This window comes from Capsicum annuum, chromosome 11 (assembly GCF_002878395.1).
Source record: "Capsicum annuum cultivar UCD-10X-F1 chromosome 11, UCD10Xv1.1, whole genome shotgun sequence".
Classification (NCBI taxonomy): Eukaryota; Viridiplantae; Streptophyta; class Magnoliopsida; order Solanales; family Solanaceae; genus Capsicum; species Capsicum annuum.
The window spans coordinates 60895762-60910766 of NC_061121.1; positions in this window are offsets into that span (position 1 = coordinate 60895762).

The following is a 15005-nucleotide window of genomic DNA, read 5'->3' on the forward strand; positions in this document are numbered from 1 at the left end:
AAAACTTTGAGGTTGAGGTTGTTCCCATTTTTACTTACTGGAGAAGCATCAGTATGGTTGGGGAAACTTTTAAGAGGTTTAATTACTTCTTGGCATTAGTTGCAGAAATAGTTTCTTAATAGATATTTCCCTCCTGCAAGAATGATACAGTTGAAAGATGAAATTTATAAGTTCATATAATTACCTATAGAATCTTTATATGAGGCATGGTTTAGGTTCAAGAAGAAGCTGAGCATGGTACCGAATGATAGAATTTGAGGGTTAAATTTTTTGGAAATCTTTTTCACATCACTGACTATCAGTTTAAGAGCAATGATAGATACTATTTCAGGAGGTGCACTTATACGTCTATGGTGGAACTATGTACAAGAGATGCTAGATGATATCTCAGTGACCAATAGAGAATGGCATATGAGAGGATCTAAACATGGTGTGGGTGTATATGCTATTAGAGTAGCCGGTCATTATAAAGTGAATAATGATATAGTTGCACAAGAGATTGCTCAACTTTTGACAGATATTGGGCTTCTTACTAACCAATTTGCAGTAATAAGTGCTTAAAAGGTAAATGTAGTTAGGAGACAGGCATCTACTTTGAAAGCTTTTGAGTTGAATAAGAAGAGGAAGCAAAGTATCTTTATCGTAGGTTGGCAGATTTTCAAGCCCACCGGCAAGGAAATCAAGGTCGAGACTACTTTAATGATAGATATAGAGATAGAACTATAGAGAGAGGTGGTGATTGGCATTGAAGATGACTACAAGGTGAAAAGTGATAAATATGTTCCACCAAGGAGTCGTGATTCAAAATCCAGAATGGAGGCACTTCTGTGAAAATTAGTCAAAGGACAAAAAAGTCAAGAAAGATGCCTTAAGGAGATTAAAATAGATCTGTCAGGGCTAAATCAAAAAGTCAAATGACATGCCACAACAATCAACAAGTTGGAGCAATAATTTTATCAGATGTCAAGCATAGTAAATCAGAGGCAACCGGGCACTCTCCCTAGTAATACAGTTTAGAATCCAAAAAATGAGGCTCATTATCATGCCATTACCACTCGAAGTGGTAAAATCACTACAGACCCACCTATTCTCACTATAGATGAGCACAAAGTTGATGATGATCCTATTGAGGTAGAAAGCAGTGGTAAAAAGAACAAAAAAATACAAGGTTGAGAAACCCATGTTAAAGCTATTCTAGGAACTCCTCCTCTCTTTCCCGAAAGGCTGAGAAAGAAACAAGATGAAGGTAAGTATCAAAATTTTTTGTCTATGTTAAAAGAGTTGACAGTCAACATACCGCTTGTAGAGGCATCGGAGCAAATACCAGAATATGCAAAATTCATGAAGGATTTGATTACCAAGAAGAGGACAGTCAGCTATGAGCTAGTCGATAATATTCATCATTGCAGTTTTGTAGTTACTAGATCTTTGGTAGAGAAGAAGGAGGATCTTGGTGCTTTCACAATACCTTTTACTATTAGATCTTTTAACTTCACTCAAGCATTATGTGATTTAGGGGTTAGAATCAACCTCATGCCCTTTATCATATTCAAGCAGTTCGGGTTGGGAGCTCCCAAACCAACTACCATGAGATTAGTAATGGCTGACAAAACAGTAAAGAAGCCAGTTGGTATCCTTTATGACGTATTGGTAAAAGTGACTTATTTTATATTTCCTGTTGATTTTGTAATATTAGACTATGAAGTGGACTTTAAAGTACCAATTATTTTGGGAAGACCATTTTTGGCTACAGGTAGGACATTGATTGATATGGAGAAAGGACATCTGATGCTGAGGCTCAATGATAAATAGGTGGCATTCAATGTATGCAATTCTATGAAGCATCCTGATGAGTTGAGAGTGATATTAATGATCAATCTATATGATTATGAGGCAGATTCATTCCATAATATTGATACAATTACTCTTTGGGATGATGGTTCTATTGATACTGTTACTATTGAAGTAAGGTTAGGTGTAGAACCTCAGCAGCTGTGATCATGAATTTTGATTGTGATGGTATTGAGGAGTATGATGAGATGGTGTGTGCACTCTATGGTAGTGGTTCCTATGTTAATGCACCAAAGAAGATTGATCTGGATTTGAAGAACAGAACTACTCTACCTACTCACCCATCTATTGAGGAGCCCCTTGTCTTAGAGTTAAAGTCCTTCTTTTCTTATTTGTGATATGCATTTTGGGGCACCAACAACACTTTGCCAGTTATTATTGCAACTATTTGATACAATCAGAAGTAGAAGCATTATTATTAGTATTTTAAAAATTCAAAAGGGTCATAGGTTGGTCAATTAAAGATATTATGGGTATTCTGTTGGGGTTGTGTACTCATAAAATTCGACTTGAGCCAGATTATACCCAAAGAATATAGCATCAGCACCAACTTAATCCTCCTTTACAGGAGGTAGTAAAGAAAGAGATAATCAAATAGTTGGATGCTGGTGTAGTGTATCCTATTGCTGATAATAAATAGGCTAGTTTGGTGCAATATATTTTGAAGAAATGAGGTATTACTGTTGTACTTAATAAGAAGAATGACATAGTGTCAATAAGACCTATCACAGGATAGAGAGTATGCATGGATTATCGAAAATTGAATGCATGGACTTAGAAGGACCACTTTCCCATGCCTTTTATGGACTAAATATTAGATAGGTTAGAGGACAGAAGATGGTACTATTTTTTTGATGGGTATTTAGGTTATAACCAGATTACTATTGCACCTGAGGATCAAGAGAAGAAAACCTTCACATGTCCTTATGGGACCTTCTCATTCAAACACATGCTATTCGGGCTATGCAATGCTCCAACCACATTCTAGAGATGTATGATATCTATTTTCTCTGATATGGTAGAAGACACCATCAAAGTGTTTATGGATGATTTTTCAGTCGATGTTGATTCTTTTGATGACTGCTTAGTTCATTTGGAAAATTCTCTCCAAAGGTGTGAAGAATACAACTTAGTACTAAATTAGAAAAGTGTCATTTATGGTCAAAGAAGGAATAGTATTGGCGCATAAAATTTCAAAAAGAGGTATTGAGGTAGATCGAGTGAAAATTGAAGTGATTTAGAAATTACCTCCACCAACTTCTGTGAAGGGTGTTCGTAGCTTTTTGGGACAAGCTGGATTTTATAGAAGGTTTATCAAGGACTTCTCCAAGATACCTAGTCCTCTTTGTAGGCTTCTTGATAAGGAGGTAAAATTTGAGTTCACACAAGCGTGCTTGAAGTCTTTTGAATATGTGAAAGACAAGTTGATGACGGCTCCTATTATTGTATCTCCAGACTAGTCTTTGCCTTTTGAAATCATGTGTGATGCAAGTGGTTTGTCCTTAAGGGTTGTACTAGGCAAACAAAAATAGAAGATCCTTTATCCCATATACTATACTAGCAAAGTACTAAACCCTGCTCATAAGCACTACACCATGATGGAATAAGAGTTGTTGGCAGTGGTTTTTGCTTTTGACAAGTTTAGGTCATATTTGATTAGATCTAAGGTTGTCATGCACATCGATCATGCAACATTGTGCTACTTTATGACCAAAAAGAATGCAAAGATAAGACTGATTAAGTGGGTGATATTACTTCAGGAATTTGATTTCAAGGTAAAAGATAGAAAAGGCACTGAGAATCAAGTTGCGGATCATTTGTCTAGACTAAAGGAGAAAGCTATACAGAATATAGAGAATGGACTTGATATTGATTACGGTTTTCCTGATGAGTAGATATTAGCAGCTTCCCAAGACCTAATCCCATGGTTTGCAGACAATGCAAACTACCTAGTCAGTGATCTAATTCTAGGGGATCTTTCCTTTCATCAAAGAAAGAAATTTATGCATAAGGTAAGGAAATTTTTCTGGGATGAGCCTTATTTGTTCAGAATTTGTGTAGATGGGATTATACGTATATGCATACCTGAGATAGAGATAATGAGCATACTTAAGGCTTGTCATTCTTTTTCAGTTAGGGGTCATCATGGTTGAACCCGCACTGCCCATAAAATCTTGCAATATGGATATTATTGGCCAACAATCTACAAAGATGCATATAATTTTTCTTTTTCTTGTGATCAATGTCAATGACAAGGTAATATCTCTAGATGCCATGAACTACCTATGACTCTTATCTTATAATTGGTGTTTGATTTATAGGGTATAGACTCCATAGGTCCTTTTGTGAGTTCATTTGGCATGAAGGATATACTTGTGGTTGTGGATTATGTTTCAAAATGGGTAAAAGCAATAGTGTTTCCCAATAATGAGGCATGTAGTGTCACTGTATCCCTAAAAAGGAATATCTTTTCATGATTTGGCACCCCACGTGCTATAATCAATTACGGTGAGTTATATTTTTGTAATCGTCTATTTAAAGGTCTGCTTGAGAAGTATGAAGTGAAACACAAGGTGGAAACAATTTATCACCTGCAGACTAGTGAGAAGGTTGAGGTATCTAATAGGGAAATCAAGTTCAACCCCTTAAAGACAGTAAATGCCAATAGGACTGATTGTTCATGGAAATTAGATGATGTATTATGGGCTTACCGGATATCATTCAAGACCGCTATTGGTGCTTTGCCTTATCAGTTAGTGTACGGCAAGGCTTGTCACTTGCCTATTGAGATTGAACATAAAGCACTTTGGGATTTTAAGAAGCTGAATTTTGAGTATCAAGATACAACCAATACAAGGATGAATAGTATGAATGAGCTGGATAAATTTTGGCTTTGAACGTACAAAAGCTCTGCACTTTACAATGAAAAGATGAACATGCATCATGGTCATAAAATTGAGAAAAGAATCTTTGAAAAGGATGACCAAGTATTGCTCTACACCTCAAGGCTTAAACTATTTCAAGGTAACTTGAGGTCTAGATTGTATGGACCATTCACAGTTATCAAAGTTTAGCCCTATGGTGCTTTGGAACTAAAAAGGAGTGGTGAAGCCCTGTTTAAGGTAAATGGGCAAACAGTAAACACTATCTGGGCAATTATAAAGAAGTGAACGAGGTGTTTGGGATTAACCTTGGTGAAGTCTGAGTAACCAAGACAATTACATCATGTTGTGACATTAAATCAAACACTGCGTGGGAGGCAACCCATGGGATAGTTGGTGAAATTCGAGTACCCAACTTAGCCATTTCATACTACAATGTTAAATCAAACGCTACATGGGAGGAAACCCATGTTTTTGTACTTATTCATTTATAGGGTAATATGTTCATTCAGTGTGCATGACAAGGAATGTAGAAAACATCCAAATAAGATGAAAAAGTTATGTCTTACGAACTCTTTATGAGTCGTATCTAGATGGTACATCTCGTGAGTATGATTTGTATGAACCTGAGAGAAAATTCAGAATTAGGAAAAAGTTTCTAGAATAGGTACGATTCTCAGAACGAGTCATACCTCACCTTGAGTCGTACCCCACACCAAAATTCAGGTAAGGTTCCAAGTCTATACAAGTCAAAAAAATGACCCGTAAGCCTGGGTACGAGTCGTATACATAACTTGTACCTACGCTTCTCAGGTCAGATCGTGAGTTAACTCGACCCAGAAAATTGAATTAAAATAAAATTAGGGTGCCCATCACAAACCAAATACAACTCCATTTTTGCCGAAAACTCAAGTTTTCAACACAAGAATTCCCTTGCACACAACTTAAATCACCTACCAACAAGTTTGAACTTCTCATTTTTCTTGAGTTGAGCATGAATTTAGGGAAGAACAAGGAGTTTCTCAAAATTACTTTTGAGTTCTTCAACTCAAGTAAGTCATTGGAACTTAAACTTCTTAATATTTTGCTTAAATTGAAGAATGTGAGATTGCTTGAACTTGTTTTGAGTCAACTTCACATTGTTTTCGAATTTTTGAAACCCTAATTCTTAGTTTTTAGTTGAAAATAGGGAAATTGGGAAAAACTTGAATGTAGTTAGTATGTTGTATGTCTATGTGCTCAAACTAAATTATATTTTTCATAGAGTAGATGGGTATTTTGGAAATTTGCTTTGGAGTGATCAAACTTTAAAAGTTGGACTTCTATATTGCAGTTGATACGAGACCTCTTACGACTCGTACCCACCGGTATGGAGTCGTAATGGGAATTGTACCCATTGAATATATGAAATTATAACAAGTTTAATGTTCTAGAATAGGTATGACTCACCTATACGAGTCGTATCCAAACCAGACAACCCGTATACATAGAATCATACAAACCTGGGAAAATTAAAAGTAGAATAAATATTTTTGATCTGCTTACAACTATTGGTAATGAGTCATACCTTGTTGGTATGAATGGTTAGGATGAGTCATAAGTTGACCTGTGAACAAATGTCATACACTGTGTACCATATGACTCATGTATACGATTCGTACCCGGTCGATACGACCCGTACCCCCTACTCGTACTCTGAACAGAGCATGCATGTTGAATTTTAATTTTAAATTTTTCTTTTCTTTTCTTTATTTATTTACTAATTATCGCATATTTTTGGGAACCATTCCTCCGAAGAATGCACCATTTTCTAAGCTAGTGAGGAAAAAGAACAACAAGAAGATACCAGTTACTAACTTGAAAGCTAGCAATTCTGAGTTTGATGTGTCAACCGATAGCTGCGATAAACTTTATGAAGATTCCTTAAATGGCAAGGTTTCCTAAAAAGGGAAGATAGCCAACAAAGAAAAGGGAAAGAAAGTTGCACCCCCGGAGGACTCACCACCTCCATAGGGCTTGAGGAGAAAGAACCCTACTATCTCTCCTCTACATACACCACCACCTTCAAATAATAATGATGAGGCTTAATCTAGTTTGAAAGAGGTAAATTCTAAGGATGATGATACTGCAGAGAAAGTGAATGAGGTGCCTCCGATAAATCGACAAGACCCACACTGGCACTTACCACTGCCCTGATGCCCATCATTGAAAAATGAGGGTACCTCAGGATGTAGCAGACACTCAACAATGGGTTGTTCATACTTCTGAGTGAAAAGATAAGAAGAGTATTATATCTAGGGCAGAGGTTGATAACAACCGAGATGTTAGAATTTCCCAAATTTGAGGAGCGCTTCCATCAGTATGGTTTTGAATGGATGAAACGAGCACCTGGAAAGTATAGTGAGGTACTCATTTGAGAATTCTATGTAGCATATAAAGGAAAATTTCAAAAGAAATACCCACAAAGTCTGTTGTGAAAGGGTGGTGAGTGAAAGAGTAGTGAGTGAAAGGGTGGTGAGTCCATTATGTCACTAATGATTCGAGGAGTCCAGGTAGACATTTCCCCATGAACTATTGGAATATTCTTAAATAGATCGAAGTATCAAGCTTCGGTAAATACTGGGGAAATAGACTGTGGGATGGATGAGATGAGGAAGATAACCATGAAGACGCTAGGTTTAGATGATAAGATAGTTATTTTTAGGTGGATTGCTGAGTGGAAAGCTTTGAATGGTGAAAATACAGTTTGGGTTGTAGGAGGCCTCGAGGTGGTCTCGAAGAAGATTAAGAAGAATACCCTCAACTTTGAAGGTAAAGCATGGTGTACATTGTCCTGGCACCGGTTGTGTCCAACAATTGAAGATGGTGTTCTGAGCCCTGTTCGGGCAGCTATGATAGCAGGCTATGAGTTCAATGTAGCAGAGTTCTTATCCTGAAGATGAGGGATCGTGCGGTTGGGGTTGAGAAGTCATTGTTGGCTTACCCCTATTTGATCACATAGATATGTCTAGCTATGGGCACGCTGGAACTCCCTGGTATAGATGAGATGCTTGAGGCCATTAAGACCATCGATTAAGGCCTAATTAGAGATACGGCCAACTCAATAGGACGGCAGACGAGGCAAACAGTAGATATTTTGGTAGGTTTTGTTCCTGTAGGACGATCAAGCTGATACCACTACAGCAGCTAAGGCAGGTGGACAAACAGAGATGCCACACACCAATGCATTGGGTACATCTAGTACCCCACCTCCAATCCAGAATGTGCTACCCAAGTCGCGAGATATGACCTTTGGTATTATGATAATTTCACAAGCATTATCGATAGAAATTATGACCTAGTTGGCCACACTAGAGGATAAGGTTGAGCATATGGAAGGAGGTGTAAGACCATGGATGGATATACAGTTTGAGAACCAGGGTAGATGAGTCCAGGGAAGGCTAGATACTTTTGAGTCGAGGATTTCTCAATAGCTGAGTGGTGGGAAGATGCCTGATATTACTGAGGTAAAGACCAAGATGGTTGAGATCAAGAGGATAGTGCACGAGTTATATGATAGACCAGTAATTTTGGATCCTATGATTGAGATAGTTGTACCCACTGTCCATGTTCTAAATATTTGAGTGATTTCAGAGCTGAGAGTTGTGGAGTCTGATGAAAGGCAAGCAAGAAAGAATAGAAAAACTCCATGAATAAGGCTAGGGCAGGAAGCATATAGAGTGAGCGGGACCAGGAGACACGGGTCCATGAGATGGCATCTGGGGCCGGTGGTTCAAGGCCACCAGTTATTGATATTGAAGGGGGAATAGTTGTTGATCTTGTCCTGGTAGATGAGGAGAGTGGGACCTAATATGAGGGCCAACATGTTGATATTGATGCGCTAGCACCTTGAGCGCCTAGGTATGACCTTTCATCCTTACCTTTTTTTGTAGCACTGAGGACAGTGCAACAACAACCTTTAATTAGGGTTAGGGGTATATCTAATTCAAAAATCTGGGAGTAGCTGAAAAGTATAAGTAGCGAACAAGTCCTTTACGCTTGCAGGTTCGATACTGACAAGGTGATGAATAGGGAGAATCTTGGCACCTATGGCAGAAGATGCTTTTTAATTATTTTTATTATTATTTAAGAGATTTTGAAACATTATTTGTAATGAATTATTCTTTTTGAACTAATTTAGAATGGTGGAAATATTTGTGGATTTGAAATAACTATGCTGAAGATGGGTGCTTAATGATATTTTTTTGATATGTGTTTAGATGAAATTTTGTTGAAAAGTTAAGACCCCTCCTAAATTTTTTGTTGTATCATATGTGTATGTGTGAGACTATTTTGAATCTGGAAATGCCATTAAGGATTAGGGATGGAAAATTACGGAAAAACAGTTGCATAACTGGATAGCTAGTATTTAGTAATAGAACTCTGTGCAAGCGTGTGTGAGGTGTATACGAAGTTCCTGGTGTGCTGGAATCTAGAACTTTCTCGGTTGCTTTTACCTAGGTCTAAGATAGTTAAGTAGGAGATGATGATGTATGAGCAGATGCTAACACATTTGAGGCTTTTAATAAGAAATAATTGTGAAGTCTTAAGCAACTTTTGTCATTTTTCATTTTTTGTTCTTTGATATTGTAGTAAAAACCATAATGTAAGAGAATCTGAGGAAAGAGAGGCAAAGGAACTGAAATCTGATGCAAATGAGCTGAAAAATATGGCTGACAACATTTTTGATAAGTCGTCAACCACGTGATAAGCTGTCAAGAATATCGTTAGAAGTGGCAGTATTAGAAGAAGTAAAGTGAAGATGTTAGGATATTTCAGATATGTCATCACAACTGTGACGACGTATCAAAATCATCGCCAGTCTTAGGCAGCGAATCAGTTTTGCAGTTTTGCAGAGAAAAAGCGACGACATTTCTGATATGTCATCACATACTTGATAAGCCATCAGGAATTTCCATCATCCTTAAGCAGAAGAAGTCAGGATTGAAGAGGGACCCGACGACATTTTTGATAAGTCGTCAGGATCCTGACACGCCGTCACAAATGTCATCATCTATTCCGAAGGATTTTCTGAACACTTTGATTTTATTTCCTTATTTAGACTAGTCTATTTAAATCATTGTTTGAGGGTTTTCTAGGTATCTTGTACTCGATATTTAGCACTTAAGGCTTTACGTTTTGCTCTTGAGTTTTGGAGACACTTTTTCCATTAACTTGTGAGAGATTAAGTATTGCTTTTATTGCGGATTTCTCTAGTGATTGAATCAAAGAAACAATTATTGTTTTTTATTTGTTCTGTAAGTATGATATCTTTAAGTATAATTCAATATATTTCTTTGTTTCTTTCATCATGAGTAACTAATCCCTATAACCCGAGTTTTGAGATCTGTGGGTTAGGTTTTGACTTGATACTAGGTGCTCAAAAGATTCGAAGGGTAGTAGGAACTTCTTGAAATTCCAATATTTTACACTTTAATCTATTGGTTGCAAACAATAGATCATGCCTTAGGTTTGTTTACTCAAACAGAGAAATAAACTAGAGGAAGCGAATTATCAACAAGGAGTGGGAAGGTTAAGCTCTCATCTAATGATTAATGCCGTAATAAGATTAATCTACTTGATATAACATCCAGTCATAAAATATAATTTACCTAAGTTCAAGAGAATTAGGTAATAAATTGTCTGGAAAGGTCGATAGACATTCGGATAGATCATCGGCAAGGATAATCTGTTGTTCCTACCTACTTCAGGAATATTGAAATGCACCTAGTATCTGTCAACTACCAATACCCATGGTGAACATAACTATGGTTTTCATTGTAATATTGATCACAAGCACTGAAATCGAAGTCTGAAACATTTACTAAATAATTCTCATAAATCCCCCCATTTTATTTTCTTCATATCATTTTTTTGAATTTAATCGTAGCTATAGTTTCAAATTAGCCTAATCACCACTCATATTATTCCCTATGGATTCAACCCCGACTCTAAAGTTGGGTAAATATATTGACGATGACCGCCTTACACTAAATTGAAGTGTAAGTTGAGCATTATCAGATGATCATAGGCTCTTTTCAAAAATGAGTTCACTTGGTCCTAAATGTCCAGCCAAATGAATGAATCCTTTTGATCCAAATATTTAAGCCTGAATAGACCAATTTTTGTTGTTTACACCAATTTCACCTTCCCATACAGTGAACCTATTTTGGTACGGGTCCTCTTTGGATATTGTGCACCTCAACTTGCAAATAGCCGAAGTTGATGGTGTCTATTATAGGGGTGCATAAGAGAAAACGAGTATGAAAAAAGTGTGTAGAAGAAAAATAGTTAAAACTTAGGCAGGTGTGATGAGAATAAAGTAAAGAAAAGTTACAAGGAAAATAAAAGAAAAATATAAGTAAAAGTGAAAAAATCGCACCTGGCTAAATTTGAATGTGCTTTAATTGATAAGGGAGACATAAGGGTGAAGATAAAAGAAGAAATGGAAAAAATAATTAGACCCCAAGAAATGCATAGTGTCCAAGAGGCTGTCACTAAATGAATCCCAAAATATATCATACCAAACCCAAGCTACGCTACAACCCAAATAAAGTCCTATAGTGATCCTACGGTGACAATCTAAAAACTTAGAAAAAGAGCATAAAGGCAAGCCTATGGCATTCTGTTTACACTGCTGATATTTTTTTGCAAATGGGGGAGCCATTTGGTGTATCCCTCAATAGATTGGTTTATCTATACGGAAAGAGAATGGGATTTCTTTGACTGTGAGCTTACATGGGTGACTTCCTTGACTGTGAGCACACATGGGTGATTTCTTTGACTGTGAGTGCACATGGGTTATGTCTCTAGGTTGCTAAATTGATTGGTGAATGTAACTTGTGTCTATGCCCAATTTTCTATAACTGATATAATGTCATCATCAGATTTCCTCATGTTTCGTCGTGTGCTGAATTGTTACACATAGTTTGTTTTGAAAAGTGAAGTTAGGAGAGAAAAACAATTTATGAAAAAAATTGAGTTCAAAATCACTGCCATAGGTAGCTTATGATCTTCTTATCTAAGCATCGTGTTGAATTATTGGGTTTAATTATTGTTTGCCTGAGGAAACGCAAAAGTTTAAGTTGAGGGTGTTGATATGTCATGGAAACACGACACTTTCGATGCTTAAAACCATAAATTTATGCAGATACTTAGGATATTTTAGTGGGTATGATGCACTTTTGTGTTTATTTCAGGTAAAACAGGTCTACAATAGTGTTGGAATGAAAATAGAAGAAAAAGACCAGAAAAGACCAAGTCTAATCAAGATATGAGTCACCTCACGAGTCGTAAACACAGTATACGACTCGTATGGTGACTCGTAAGAACAATAGAACTAAAGACCCAAGCAAAAGATTAAGTAAAGAAAAGATATGACTCAGTTATATGAGTCGTATACTAAGGATACGGGTCATGAACAACAGTCGTAAGCATAACAGTGTCCAAAGCGACAATTGGGAGCTAAAGTCCCAGAAGGATATGAGTCAGAAGTCTGAGTATGATTCGTATAGTCAAATCATAAGCAAACCAGTGTCCAAGCTTAGAAGAAAGAAGGTCCAAGGTGGATACTAGTGCAAGACACGAGTTGTATAATCATGTACTACTGATACGCCTAAATTACAACTCTCGTTAGAGAGTGTAAGCGGTCACTGTCAAATATAGAACCCAATTGGGTTGGGTGTCAAATCTCACAGGGAATACTGTGTTCACTAAGTATTGTAATTATTACTAGACTGTTGATCGAAGATTCCAGCATAAAGGAGGATTCTAATTTATCAATTATATTCAAATGTTTGTCACAGAAAGTAATCCAACTGTAGGTTATATTGCTAATAGTAATTCAATAAGAGAAGTCGAACTAGAGTTATGGTTACCAAGATGCTTAAGCAGCTAGGGTTGTGAACTATTTTGGATTCCTAATGAACAATTCTAATTACAAGAGTAGTTGAATTCAATGGTTTACCCATTAGTTTCTCAACCTAAATGAGTAACTTATCCCTTAATTCTTTTAAACTTAAGGAACATATGATTTATTCAACTATATTCTCACATGGGTTGATCTGGTTAAGGCATCTACCCTCTATCTAAAGGTTAAAGCCCTTAGATTTATGTAAATCCTTTCTTTTCCCAACAAACACTTTTCTATTCGAACAACTGTTATTCTTGGGCTCACTTTTCAAGTTTGCAACCAAGAAAAGTCATTAAAATGAAGAAGGGTTTATACAATGTCAATTAATCATGGGAATCTACTAGATTCCCAACCCAAAATCAGCTTTTCACATCAAGGCTCCCATAACCCTATTTATGGGAGCTTAGCCACACATTTCCACCCAAGAAAGAGAAGAAACCATTGTATTATTCATAAATTAATTCAAAGTTTAATTACAAAAGTCACAACTATTGTTCTTCAATCTTCGATAGAAAATATGATAAAAGAAAATAGATCCACAAATCTTCAATGAATCTTAGAGAAAAACTATGTAATTATGTATTTCTAGTATGGAAAACCTAATGAAAAATGAGAGATGGATAAAAGATTATTAATAAAACCTAAGACTGGGTATTTATATGTTCCCAGGCAAAAAGAATTTCAAATTCAAAAATTATAAAATCTGCATCCAAAGTGACGGCTAAAGTGGTGGTCCGTCAGAAGTCTGACGATTCACCAAATTAGTCGTCGTTGATGGACCTTGAAATCCCAGTTCTACTTGAGTCTGAAGGTCAAAGTGGTGGTTCGTCGGAAGTCTGGCGGTCCACCATATGGGCCATCGTTGTTGGTCCAGGAGAGCCCAGTTCTGCTTAAACCTGATGGCCAAAATGGTGGTCCGTCGAAAGACTGACGGTCCACTATATGGGCCGTTGCTGAGTCATTAGAAGACATGGGTTCTGTTTAGGCCTGACGGCCATATTGGTGGTCTGTCGCAAGACTGATGATCCACCGCATGGACTATCGTTGAGTGTTTCAGGATGCCTTGTTCTGTATAACACTGACGGTTGAACTAGTGGTCCATCGCAAGACTGACGATTCACTAGTTTGACCGTCAAAAGTCTTTTTCTGCTAATTTTTCTAAGTCTTAGCCTGTAGCTAGCTCCTTACCCTGAAACACTAAAAAACAATATTAAATGCAACCCTGGTTGCTTAAAACTTATAATTTTCCCAAAAAAAAAAAAAAATATTCCGTCAAAAACCGGAACATCAACTACTCATAAGCAGGAGTTATATACAGATTAAAATATTTAAGCCTGGGGAGATCAAACAGTGAAATGGATGTGACAAGGCATAGTACAACTCATATGATGTCGATACGAGTTGAAGACCGAGTCGTACCGAGTGCCGACTTAACTTTAGCTTTCCCATTTTTATTAGGATTTTTATGTTATTTTGAGATACTATAAATACCCTAGGGTTTACCTTTTATTAGGTTACGTACTTTGGTGTTATTCTTATTAATTTTCACATACTTTACAATTATTCTTGAGATTTTGGGTTTTTATTCAATTCAAGACTTTAAAGTTTATTCATCCTATTCTTGTGCAATTAATTACATATTTTCTTCTTTGATAATCATGGATTTTTTCGTAAACATGAGTGGATAACCTCCTTAACTAGGGTTGTGGGAACCCTGGTGAATTATCTACGTAGAGAAAGTATGATATTCATCAATTCTAGGGTTTATGTATGTATCTTAATCTTCTTCACAATAATTAATCTTAGGTTTGTTGCAGAAGTTTGAGATAGCTTGTATTCACGTTCATCTTCACAAGGGAGTTTGTGATTAGGAAAAGAAAATTGCGATAGTAATTTGTGATTTACTTCCACCTTATACTTTTCACCATCTCTTCTAATAACTAGATCTCAAAAGGTGACAGTGAACTGAGGCCGTAGAAAGGAGAATTAAGGCGACGCCCTTTGACTGAATCGATAAAGAGAGAAATTTATCTTCACGTCCATAAGATGGATGGTAATACCTATCTTTCATACTTTACATGCAAACCTATAAAATAGTAGGGTTGATCACGAAAAGTATATAGAGTTAAGAAGTCAGGGGAAACACATGTCTAGTGTTCGTCTTTTATTATTTACAACTCAAAAGCACTCAAGATCTGGTTACTACTTGCGATTGATACAAAATCTCCCCGTTTTACTTCTCTGTACTGCTAGTGAATTATATCAAACCAAGAAACTGTTCACATCTTCCCTGTGGATTTGACCCCAACCTAGTTGGGTTA